This window comes from Balaenoptera acutorostrata, chromosome X, assembly GCF_949987535.1.
Source record: "Balaenoptera acutorostrata chromosome X, mBalAcu1.1, whole genome shotgun sequence".
Lineage (NCBI taxonomy): Eukaryota > Metazoa > Chordata > Mammalia > Artiodactyla > Balaenopteridae > Balaenoptera > Balaenoptera acutorostrata.
Window position 1 is genome coordinate 65,765,459 of NC_080085.1, and position 12,659 is coordinate 65,778,117.

A 12,659-nucleotide genomic window follows, 5' to 3' on the forward strand; every position below is an offset into this window, starting at 1 on the left:
TAGTATTTGTCTTTGTCTGAATAATATCACTTAGCATAATGCCCTCCAAGTCAATCCATATTGCTGCAAAGAGCAAAATTTCATTCTTTTTTATGGCTGAGTAGTATTCCATTGTATATATATCACATCTTCTTTAGCCATTCATCTGTTGATGGACACTTAGGTTGTTTCCATATCTTGGCAATTGTAAATAATGCTGCTATGAACATTGTGGTGCATACATCTTTTTGAATTAGTGTGTTTGGTTTTTTCAGATATATACTCAGGAGTGGAATTGCTGGGTCATATGGTAGTTCTATTTCTAGTTTTTTGAGAAATCTCCATACTGTTTTCCATAATGGCTACACCAATATACATTTCCATCTACAGTGTAAGAAGGCTCCCTTTTCTCTGCATCCTTGCCAACATTTGTTATGTGTGTTCTTTTTGATGATAGCCATTCTGACAGGTGTGTTGTGATATAGCACTGTGGTTTTGATTTGCACTTCCCTGATTAGTGATGTTGAGCATCTTTTCATATGCCTGTTGGATTAAAGAACTAAATGTAAGACAGGATACTATAAAACTCCTTGAGGAAAACATAGGCAGAAGACTCTTTGACATAAATTGCAACAATATTTTTTTTGGATCTGTCTCCTAAAGCAAAGGAAATAAAAGCAAAAATAAATGAATGGGACCTAATTAAACTTAAAAGCTTTCACACAGAAAAAGAAACCATCCACAAAATGAAAAGACAACCTACTGAATGGGAGAAAATATTTGCAGATGATATGACCAATAAGGGATTAATATCCAACATATATAAACAGCTCATACAACTCAACATCAAAAAAAAAAACCTGATTTAAAAATAAACAGAAAAACTTCATATATTTTTAAACTAGATAGTTTCTTTTTGTTGTTTTTGAGTTGTAAGAGTTTCTTTTTTTTCTTTTAGTTTTGATCACTTCATAATTAATACATTTTCAGTAAAAGACAAAGTTTGACAAATTTCTCTGTTTTTTGTTGTCTTAGGTAGCTAAAAGCAAACATCTGCTCTTAATTTCTAAGCAAATTTAATGGTGTGTCTTTCTAGTTAATTTTCTTATTTTCCCTTTCCGTACTTACATACTTTATTACTATTATAGTTTAGAAAATGTGATCTCCTATTTGAGCTAAAACTAAGGACTTTTTTTCCTTTTTTTTTTACATCTTTATTGGAGTATTATTGCTTTACAATGTTGTGTTAGCTTCTGCTGTACAACAAAGTGAATCAGCTATATGTATACATATATCTCCATATCCCCTCCCTCTTGAGCCTCCCTCCCATCCTCCCTATCCCACCCCTCTAGGTCGTTAAGGACTTTTTGAAAAAAAACTTTTTATTTTATATTGGAGTATAGGTGATTAACAATGTTGTATTAGTTTCAGGTGTACAGCAAAGTGTGTTAGTTTCAGGTGTACAGCAAAGTAATTCAGTTACACATATACATGTATCTATTCTTTTTCAAATTCTTTTCCCATTTAGGTTGTTACATAATATTGAGCAGAGTTCCCTGTGCTATACAGTAGGTCCTTGTTGGTTATCCTTTTTATTTTTATTGGAGTATAGTTGCTTTTCAATGTTGTGTTAGTTTCTACTGTACAGCAAAATGAATCAGCTATACATATACATATATCCCCTCTGTTTTTGGATTTCCTTCCTATTTAGGTCACCACAGTGCATTAAGTAGAGTTCCCTGTGCTATTCAGTATGTTCTCATTAGTTACCTGTTTTATACATAGTGTCAATAGTGTATATGTGTCAATCCCAACCTTCCAATTCCTCCCACCCTCTCCTTTCCCCCTTGGTATCCATACATTTGCTCTCTACGTCTGTGTCTCTATTTCTGCTTTGTAAATAAGATCATCTATAAGATTTTTTTAATGTAATCTGGATACTAGACATTTATCAGATACATAATTTACAAATATTTTCTCCCATTCTGTATGTTGTCATTTAATTCTCTTGAGAATGACATGAAGTCCATTTATCTATTCTTGTCTTTTGTTGCTCATACTTTTAGTGTCATATCAAAGAAACCATTGTCAAATACGAGGTCATGAAGATTTATCCCCATGTTTCTTCTAAGAATTTAAAGTTTTAGTTCTAACATTTCAGTCTTTTAAACCACTAAAAACATTTTTTGTATATGGCATGAGGTAAGGGTCCAAATTTATTGGATGGCATGTGGATATCCAGTTGTTCCAGCACCAGTTTTGAAGAGGATATTATTCCTCATTGAATAGTCCTGACATCTTTTTCAAAAACCAATTGACAACAGATATTTATTTGTTGACTCTCAATTCTGTTCCATTGATCTATATGGCTACCCTTATACTAGCATGACACTTTTTATTAGTGTAACTTTGTAGTAAGTTTTTAATCAAGATGTATGAATTCTCCAAATTTGTTCTTTCTTTTCAAGATTGTTTTGGCCATTCAGGGCCCCTTGCATTCCTATATAAATTTTAGGATTTTTTTTTCATGTCTGCAAAAGTGTTGTTGTTATTTTCTAGCAACTGCACTGAATCTGTAGATCACATTTGGCAGTATTATTATCTTAAAAATATTATCTTCCAATCCATGAATATGGAATGTCTTTCCATTTATTTAGGACTTTTTAAATTTCTTTCAGCACATTTTGTATTTTCAGTGTTTATGTCTTATACTTCCTTAGTTAAACTTATCCCTAGGCATGCTATTATTTTTAATGGTACTTTAAATAGAATTGTTTTACTAATTTCATTTTTGGGTTGTTGATTGCCAATACATGAAAATGCAACTGATTTTTTTGTTTGTTGATTTTGTATCTTGCAACTTTGCTTGAATTTTTTATTAGCTTTAATAGACTTTTTTGGTAAATCCTTAGGATTTTTAATATATACAATCATGTCATCTGTGACTAGAGATAGTTTTACTGCTTCCTTTTAAAATTATATACCTTTTATTTCTTTTTCTTGCCTAATTGTTCTCTCTAGAACTTTAGTACAATGTTGAATAGATGGGATGAAAATGAGCATCCTTTTCTTGATCCTGATCCTAAGGGTAGGATTTTAGTCTTTCACCATTGAGTATGATGTTACCTGTGGATTTTTCATAAAACCCTCTTCAGCTTAAGGAAGTCCATTTCTACTCCTACTTTGTTAAGTGCTTTTATTATGAAAGGGTGTTGAATATCATCAGTTGTGTTTTTTTGCATTATTTAATATGATCACATTTTTTAATGCCTTCATTCTATTACTGTAGTGTCAAAGATGGACTGATTTTCATATGCTGAACCACCCTTGCATTCTTGATAATCTTCACTTTGAAATGGTTTATATTTCTTTTAATATGCTTCCGGATTTGATTGGCTAGTATTTTGTTGAGAATTTCTCCATCTATATTCATAATGTATATAGTCTACAATTTTCTTTTATTGCAATGTCCTTTCCTGCATTTGTAATAAAGGTAATGATAGTCTCATAGAACAAGTTATGATGTACTTCCTCTTCTATTCTTTTGGAAGAGTTTGAGAAGGATTGGTATTAATTCTAATTTTAAAGATTTGGTAGAATTCATCAGTGAAACCATATGGTCCTGAGATTTTCCTTGTTAAAATTTTTTATTACTTATGTAATTTATTCTCTTATTGCATAATAAGGATCCCGGAAGGATAAGAAAGAGAAAATGGGATCAAAAATGTATTTGAAGAAAACTTCCCCAACCTAAAGAAGGAAAAAGATATCCAAGTACAAGAAGCACAGAAGGTCCCAAACAATATGAACCCAAACAGACTTGCAACAAGACACATCATAATTAAATGGCAAATTTAAAAATAGAGGATTCTAAAGTAGTGAGAGAAAAACAAAGAGTCAGTTACAAAGGAACCCCCATAAGGCTATCAGCTGATTTCTCCACAGAAACTGCAGGCCAGAAGAGAGCGGCAAGATATATTCAAACTCCTGAAAGGGAACAATCTACAGCCTAGGATACTATACCCAGGAAGATTATCATTTAGAACAGAAGGAGAGGTAAAGAATTTCTCAGATAAGCAAAAACTAAAATAATTCAGCAATATTAAACCTATCCTAAAAGAAATATTGAAAGGTCTTCTCTAAAAGAAAAGAAAAGAAGCAAGAATATACAGGAAAGGGAAAATCAAATAGGAAAAGCCAATATATAAAAAGATTGTAGATCATTTAAATAAGCCAATACATAGATTTTAAAAAGCAATAAAATTTTTTTGTGAAAACAATTATAACTACAATGAACAGCAAAAGGCTAAGTATGAAGATGTAAAATAGGACATCAAAATCACAATATGTGGGAAGGGGAGTAAGAAAATGTAGATTTTTTGGATTTCCCTGATGGTGCAGTGGTTAAGAATCCACCTGCCAATGCAGGGGACAAGGGTTCCATCCCTGGTCCGGGAAGATTCCACATGCTGCAGAAACACTAAGCCCATGTGCTACAACTACTGACCCTGTACTCTAGAGCCCATGACCCACAACTATTGAGCCCACACACCACAACTACTGAAGCCCGCACTCTCTAAAGCCAGCATGCTGCAACTACAGAGCCTGCATGCTGCAACTACTGAAGCCTGTGTGCCTAGAGCCCATGCTCTGCAACAAGAGAAACCACCACAATGAGAAGCCCGTGAACCTGCAAGGAAGAGTAACCCCCTCTCACCACAACTAGAGAAAGCTTGCACATAGCAACAAAGACCCAACACAGACAAAAATTTTAAAAAAAATTTTTTAAATAAAAAAAGGAAAATGCAGTTTTTTTAATAATGTGTTTGAGCTTATATTACTACCAATCTAAAGCAAGTAGATATATTAATGGGCCAACACACTTGAAAATGAGGGTAACCACAAATCAAAAACATAAAATAGATTCACAAAAATCCAGAAGAAGAGAAGTCAAGCATAATTCAAAAGAAAACCATCAAACCACAGGAGGGAAAACAAAAATAAAAAGAAAGGAACAGAGAAGAAATATAAAATCAATTGGAAAACATGGTTTAAAATGGCAATAAATATTGGGTTAGCCAAAAATTTGTTTGGGTTTTTCTGTAAGAGCAGATCAAAAAACATAGAGTGGCATATTGGATAATAAAACAAGGACTTACAATATGCTGCCTACAAGAGACCCCTCAGAGACTGTAAGTGAGGAGATGGAAAAAGATATATCATGCAAATAGAAATGACAAGAAAGCAGAGGTAGCAATATTCATGTCAGATAAAATAGATTTTAAAACAAAGGCCATAAAGAAACATAAAGAAGGGCATTATGTAATGATAAAAGGATCAATAAAAGAAGAGGATATTACACTAATTAACATATATGCACCTAATATAGGAGCACCTAAATACATAAAACAAATACTAACAGACATAAAGGGAGAAACTGATGGGAAAACAATAGTAGTAGGAGAGTTTTACACCCCACTGACATCAAAGGACAGCTCTTTCAGACAGAAAATCAATAAGGCAACAGATGTCCTAAATGACACAATAGAACAGTTGGACTTAATTGATATTTTCAGGACATTACATCCAAAATAACCAGCATACACATTCTTTTCAAGCGCACTTGGTACATTCTCTAGCATAGACCAGGTATTAGGACACAAAACAATCCTCAACAAGTTGGAGAGGATAGAAAGTATTTCAAGCATTTTTCTAATCACAGTGGCATACAACTAGAAATCAACCACAGAAATATAAGTGAGAAAAAAAAAGATTACATGGATTAGCAATATCTTAAAAGTTTTCAGTGTGGATATCTCACTCAGTTTTACTCAGATGAGTCCTATGTATTTTCTGCTACTTGATGTAAATTTAAATGATAATTTTTAATATAATTTGCCACTTGTTTGTTGGCTAGTATATGGAGATAAAATTTTTTGGTTTATCAATTTTGTGTGCATTAACTTTACCAAATTCACTTATTAATTATAAATGTTTATTGATCCATCTGGAATTTTAAAATAAGTAATAAAGTCATTCTGAAAATTTAAATAATTGATTACATGGAGACTAAACAACATGCTACTGAAAAACCAATGGGCCAACGATGAAATCAAAGAGGAAATTAAAAAATACCTAGAGACAAATGACAATGAAAACACAACCACACAAAATCTATGCGATGCAGCAAAAGCAGTCCTAAAAGGGAAATCCATAATGGTACAGGCCTTCTTCAAATAACAAGAAAAATCTCAAATAAGCAACCTAACCTACCACCAAAAAGAAGTAGAAAAAGAGGAACAAATTATACCCAAAGTCAGCAGAAGGAAGGAAATAATAAAGATCACAGAGGGAATAAAAATAGAAATTTTTTTTAAAGTAGAAAAAAATCAATAAAATCAAGAGCTGGTTTTTTTGAAAGGATAAAAAACGTTGACAAACTTCTGGCCAGGCTCACCAAAAAGAAAAGAGAGATGACCTAAATAAACTAAATAAGAAATGAAAGAGGAGAAATTACAAGTGATACCTCAGAAATACAATAAACCATAAAAGAATACTGTCAACAATTATTTGTCAGCAAATTGGACAACCCAGAAGAAAGTTACAAGTTTCTAGAAACATACAGCCCACCAAAGCTGAATCAGGAAGAAATAGGTAATTTGAACTGACCAATCACTAGAATTGAAATAGAATTTGTAAAAAACAAAAAACAAAAAACTCTCTGCAAACAAAAGTTCAGGAATGGATGGATTCACTGGAGAATTCTACCAAACATACAAAGAACTTATATCAATCCTTCTCAAACTCTTCCAAAAGATGGAAGAGTAGTGATCACTCCCAAAGTCATTCTATGAAGCCACCATCACCCTGATACCAAAACCAGATGAAGACACTACCAAAAAGAAAATTACAGGCCAATATGTCTGATGAATATAGATGCAAAATTCTCAACAAAATATTAACAAACCAAATCCAACAACACAGAAAAAAGATCATACACCACGACCAAGTGGGATTCATCCCAAGTTCACAAGGATGGTTCAAAAGAGGCAAGTCAATCAATGTAATATACCACATCAACAAAAGAAAAGACAAAAACCACATGATCATCTCATTAGATGCAGAAAAAGCACTTGATAAAATTCAACATACATTCATGATAAAAACTCTTACCAAAGTGGGTATAGAGGAAACATATCTCAACATAATGAAAGCCATTTATGACAAACCCACAGCCAATACAATACTCAATGGTGAAAAGCTGAAAGCCTTCCTGCTAAGATCTGGAAAAAGACAAGGATGCCCACTCTCACCACTTCTATTCAACATAGTATTGGAAGTCCTAGCCACAGCAGTCAGATAAGAAAAAGAAATAAAAAGTATCCAAATTGGAAGGGAAGGGGTAAAATTGTCACTATATGCAGGTGACATGATACTATATATAGAAAACCCTAAGGACTTCACACAAAAACTATTAGATCTAATAAATGAATTCAGCAAAGTAGCAAGAAACAGGATTAACACTCAGAAATCAGTTGCATTTCTTTACACTAACAATGAAATATCAGAAATGTAAATATCAGAATGTAAAAAAAACTCATTAATTGGTCATCCACCACACTGGGTTCTAGTCTCAGAAGATACAGGTCAGGGAGCACCGGTTGTCAGCATAGCAGCATCCCACATTTCTAATTGAGGCTTGCAGCCCAGATTTTCCCTTTGGTCTAGTTTGAAGGATCCAGATATGTAAAGATTATATTCTAGATAAATCATGGGCTATCCTGAAAGAAATTCACCAGTAAATTATTCCAGTGTCTCTGGCCTTCCTGGAGTATATCCAGTAAGGCATCTCATTCATGTCTGGAAAGCAAATATATCATTTATTGCAACTTCATCATGGAGCGATGTATTGGTTTAAAGTATGATCAACACAATTTGGTCATTGTGAGTATGCCAGATGGGTCCACTGTTTACTACACATATGTAACTCTAGAGATTCTTATGCCCAAGAGAGGAGACATACTCTTGGGTGTCTAGGGCAAGGGAAATATGTGTTGTTATTCAGGAGCTGGAAGCTTCAGCATGACAGGAAAGAATTGAACAATCCTGGTCTACACATCACTTTACCTTGTTTGAAGCTTGTTTCTTTGGCTTGCTTCATTGGAGTGTTTTCTCTCTCCTGGGGCTGACATTGTGTGTTATGTATCATGCATGTGACATGTAGAAGTTTCAGAACCCAGAGTCATATAGATCAGTAAAAGTTTATTTATATATTTTAGTTTGAAATCTATTTAAAATACCACTGGGCATAATTCATATATTCCAAAATTAGTTTGACCCTCTGCTCATGAGATTCTTTTTATGGTATGTGACAGCAAATTTGGACTTCCATCCCCAATAAACTTTGAGGTTGGAGGACACAAAAGGTTTTGCTCAGACCTAAATTCTGTCTGAAAAAAAAGGGTAAATATTATAAGCCCTTTCTAACCTCTCCAGGAGCAGAAATGATTTACAGCTGTGGCATTTAACCATAATTCCTTGATCTCATTTGAGAAGAGTTCAGTAAGAAACAATGTCTTGATTTTTGTTTGTTTTGTTTGTTCCCTGTTTTCTTGTCTTGCTTACCAGCAATCCATTGTAATTCATGAGTTAGTATGGCAGCAGGCTGAGTGTTCCCTGGAGCTCATTAAATGAACTTTTTCCTAAAAAAAACAAACAAAAAAAACCCAAAAAAACAATATCTTTTAAAATCACAACAACAACAAAAAATACCTAGGAATAAACCTGACCAAGGAAGTGAAAGACTTATATGCTGAGAACTATAAAACATTAATAAAGGAAATTAAAGAGGATCCAAAAAATGGAAAGATATCCCATGCTATTGGATTGGAAGAATTAATGTTGTTAAAATGTCAATACTACCCAAAGAGGTGTACAGATTTAATGTGATCCTTATCAAATTACCCATGACATTTTTCACAGGACTAGAACAAATCATCTTAAAATTTATATGGAGCCACAAAAGCCCTAGAATTGTCTAAGCAATCCTGAGAGAAAAGAACAAAGATAGAGGCATAACCCTTTCAGACTTCAGACACCACCATAAAGATACAGTAATCAAAACAGTGTGTTGTTGGCACAAAACAGACATATGGATCAGTGGAACACAATAGAGAGCCCAGAAATAAGCCCACACAACTATGGTCAATCAATCTTCAACAAAGGAGGTAAGAATGTACAATGGAGAAAAGGCAGTCTGTTCAGCAAGCGGTGTTGGGAAAACTGGACAGCTACATGTAAAAGAATGAAATTAGAACGCTCCCTAACACCATACACAAAAATAAACTCAAAATCGATTAAAGACCTAAATGTAAGGCCAGATACTATAAAACTCTTAGGGGAAAACATAGGCAGAACACTCTCTGACATAAATCGCAGCAAGATCTTTTTTGACCCACCTCCCAGAATTATGGAAACAAAAACAAAAATAAACAAGTGGGACTTAATTAAACTCAAAAGCTTTTGCACAGCAAAGGAAACCATAAACAAACGAAAAGGCAACCTACTGAATGGGAGAAAATATTTGCAAATGATTTGATTGACAAGGGATTAAGTTCCAAAATAAAACAGCTCATACAGCTCAATATAAAAAAAACCAAACAACGTAATCATAAAATGGTCAGATGACCTAAACAGACATTTCTCCAGAGATGTACAGATGCCCAACAAGTACATGAAAAGATGCTTAAATCGCTAATTATTAGAGAAACGCTAATCAAAACTGTAATGAGGTTTCACCTCACACCAGTCAGAATGGCCATGATTAAAAAGTCTACAAGTAATAAATGCTGGAGAGAGTGTGGAGAAAAGAGAACCTCCTACCCTGCTGGTCAGAATATAAATTAGTGCAACCACTACAGAGAAGAGTATAGAGGTTCCTTAAAAAATTAAAAATAGATTTACTATATGATCCAGCAATCCCACTCCTGGGCATATATCCAGAAAACACAAAAACTCTAATTTGAAAAGATGCATGCACCCAAATGTTCATATCAGATCTAGTTGCAATAGCCAAGATATGGAAGCAACCTAAGTGTTCATTGACAGATGAATAAAGTAGATGTGGTATATATATATACAATGGAATATTACTCAGCCATAAAAAAACAATGAAATAATGCCATTTGCAGCAACATGGATGGGCCTAGAGATTATTATACTAAGTGAAATAAGTCAGACAGAGGATGATAAATATCACATGATATCACTTATATGTGGAATCTAAAAAATGATACAAATGAACTTATTTACAAAACAGAAACAGACTCAAAGACATAGAAAACAAATATATGTTTACCAAAGGGGAAAGGGGTGTGGGATAAATTAGGAGTTTGGGATTAACAGATACACACTACTATAAATAAAATAGATAAATAACAAACACCTACTGTATAGCATGGGGAACTATATTCAATATCTTGTAATAACCTATAGTGGAAAAGAATCTGAAAAAGAATATATATATATGTGTGTGTATATATATATATATAAATTGAATCACTTTGCTCTATACCTGAAACTAACACAACATTGTAAATCAACTATACTTCAATAAAAAAGTCAGAAAAACTTAAATAAATATATGTATTAAAAAGAAAAATTTAATAAGCATAAACCTCAATTAAAGTTGATAGCCTGGAAAAGGGCGCTATGTCTTGCAATGCTAGGAAAGGCCAATGAAAGGAAGGAAGAGCTCTTCTTTCCTGGCAACAATTCAGCCAATGAAAAGCCATGGACTCTGTTTACTGTACCCCTCCAAACTTCCTTTTCCCCTTCTATAAGAGTTCTCCTTCCCTTGCTATGTGGGCACTTATACATGGCTCACCATGGTTGCAGATCTCGAACTACAACTCTTTGCTGATCCCAAATAAACACATTTTGCCTGGAGAAATAACTGGCAGTCTGTTTATTTTAGGTCAAGACTAATAAACTGTTCTTTCAAAAGCAGTTGTCTCTGTGTCTGTCATCCTGCCATACCTGATTAAACCTCAGTTGCTTTTTAAAACATTGGGGCAAAGTTGTGGTCAAAATGGAAGGGAATCCATTACAGGAGATCTTTCTGACATTCAAAATGATTCTGTCTACTAAGCATAATTTATTCACCAACTTTTCAGTCACATGTGAAGATAATAACTTACCTGGTAATTTCTCTAACCAGATCATGACAGGTGACCCTCCACCAGCAATGTCAATAACTGGGGGAAAGTTTGAATTCATCATAAATCCTTAGAACTATGTTTTGAGAGGAAAAATAATTCTATTTATGTGAGAATTCCCAGTGATTGAAATTAAGTTGTAAAAATCGTATTGCAAACACTAATTTTCAGACAAGTACTCAGCCTTCACACCTCTCAGTCTCCATGGCTGTGGTAGAACTTGCATCCAATTGTTGTACTGATGATGCCATCTATGACAAAGTAGTAGACATTGGAAGAGTTGTCCCTGTGGGTTCAGTATCTATTCAACACAGTGTGGAAGGAAAGATGTTTTTAAGGAAACTGTGCTTACTTTCATTCCTCTCACCATTTGAAGTTAAAACTAAGTTTTATAATTCAGAGATGAGTGACTTGTTTCTTGAAATCCAGATTCAGAATATTTCATCTTCAACTGTCTTTATACAAAAGGTTTCCTTAAAGCCATCTGAAATGTACACTGGGGCAGAATTAAATACTGTCTATCAGGCTGGAGAAGATGAGTGTACCTTTGGAACGAGAACATTTTTGCAGTCAATGGAAGGACGCCAGTATTTATACCACCTTCAGCTCAAGCAGAAAATTTCAGAGAAAGCTGCTACCATTAGAGGACTAGCAAAATGGGAAAATTGGATATAGTGTGGAAAAGAAATCTAGGTGAAATGGCAATGCTACAGACAATTAAAATTGAACGAGAGCCTCCAGGTTATGGAAACATGAGGCTGTCTTTGGAGACAGTCCCAGATACTGTAATTCTAGAAGAGCCTTTTCATATTACCTGTAAGATAACAAACCACAGTGATTGGAAAATGAAATTGGTTTTGAAGATGTGTGATACAGATTCTATTTGTTGGTGTGGTGATTCAGGAAGATATCTTGGAAAGCTACCTCTAAGTTCAACACTCAATTTTACCCTGACACTACTCTCCTTACAACTGGGCCTACAAAGTGTCTCTGGCATACAAATAACAGACAAATTATTAAAGAAAATATACGTCTGTGATGATGTGGCAAAAGTTTTTGTAATACTTTCCATGGTTAAAATGAGAAGTTGAAGAAAATTTCCAGTATTATGCTCTCCAGGGCATATCACAGAAAAGCTTTTCATAGTTTTGTTAGCAGCAAAATGACCAACTAATAACAAACATACAGGCAGATTATTTTCATTTACTTTCTTTGAAACCGTGAATGCATTAAGAATTAAACATATATTGATCTCAAAAAGAACAATCTTGACTTTGATCTTATTTGAAGTACTTTCCAATTCTAAATTTGTATGTTTCCTAATATTTGTGACTTGATTAAGGTCATTACAGGTAGTCGTTGAAATTTTTTTTTTCAGAATGAGGTCACCATTTAAAAATGATTACAACTGCTTTCCAGAAATCCTTAATAGCATTCAACACTTCCTTTTTCAGTAAAGCTGGT

At 33.8% G+C, this 12,659-nt stretch overlaps 1 pseudogene; it reads left to right on the plus strand.

The window, feature by feature from the left end:
* Positions 1-11,399: 11,399 nt before the first annotated feature.
* On the plus strand, positions 11,400-12,286 carry LOC102997892 (trafficking protein particle complex subunit 13-like; annotated as a pseudogene).
* Positions 12,287-12,659: the final 373 nt, after the last annotated feature.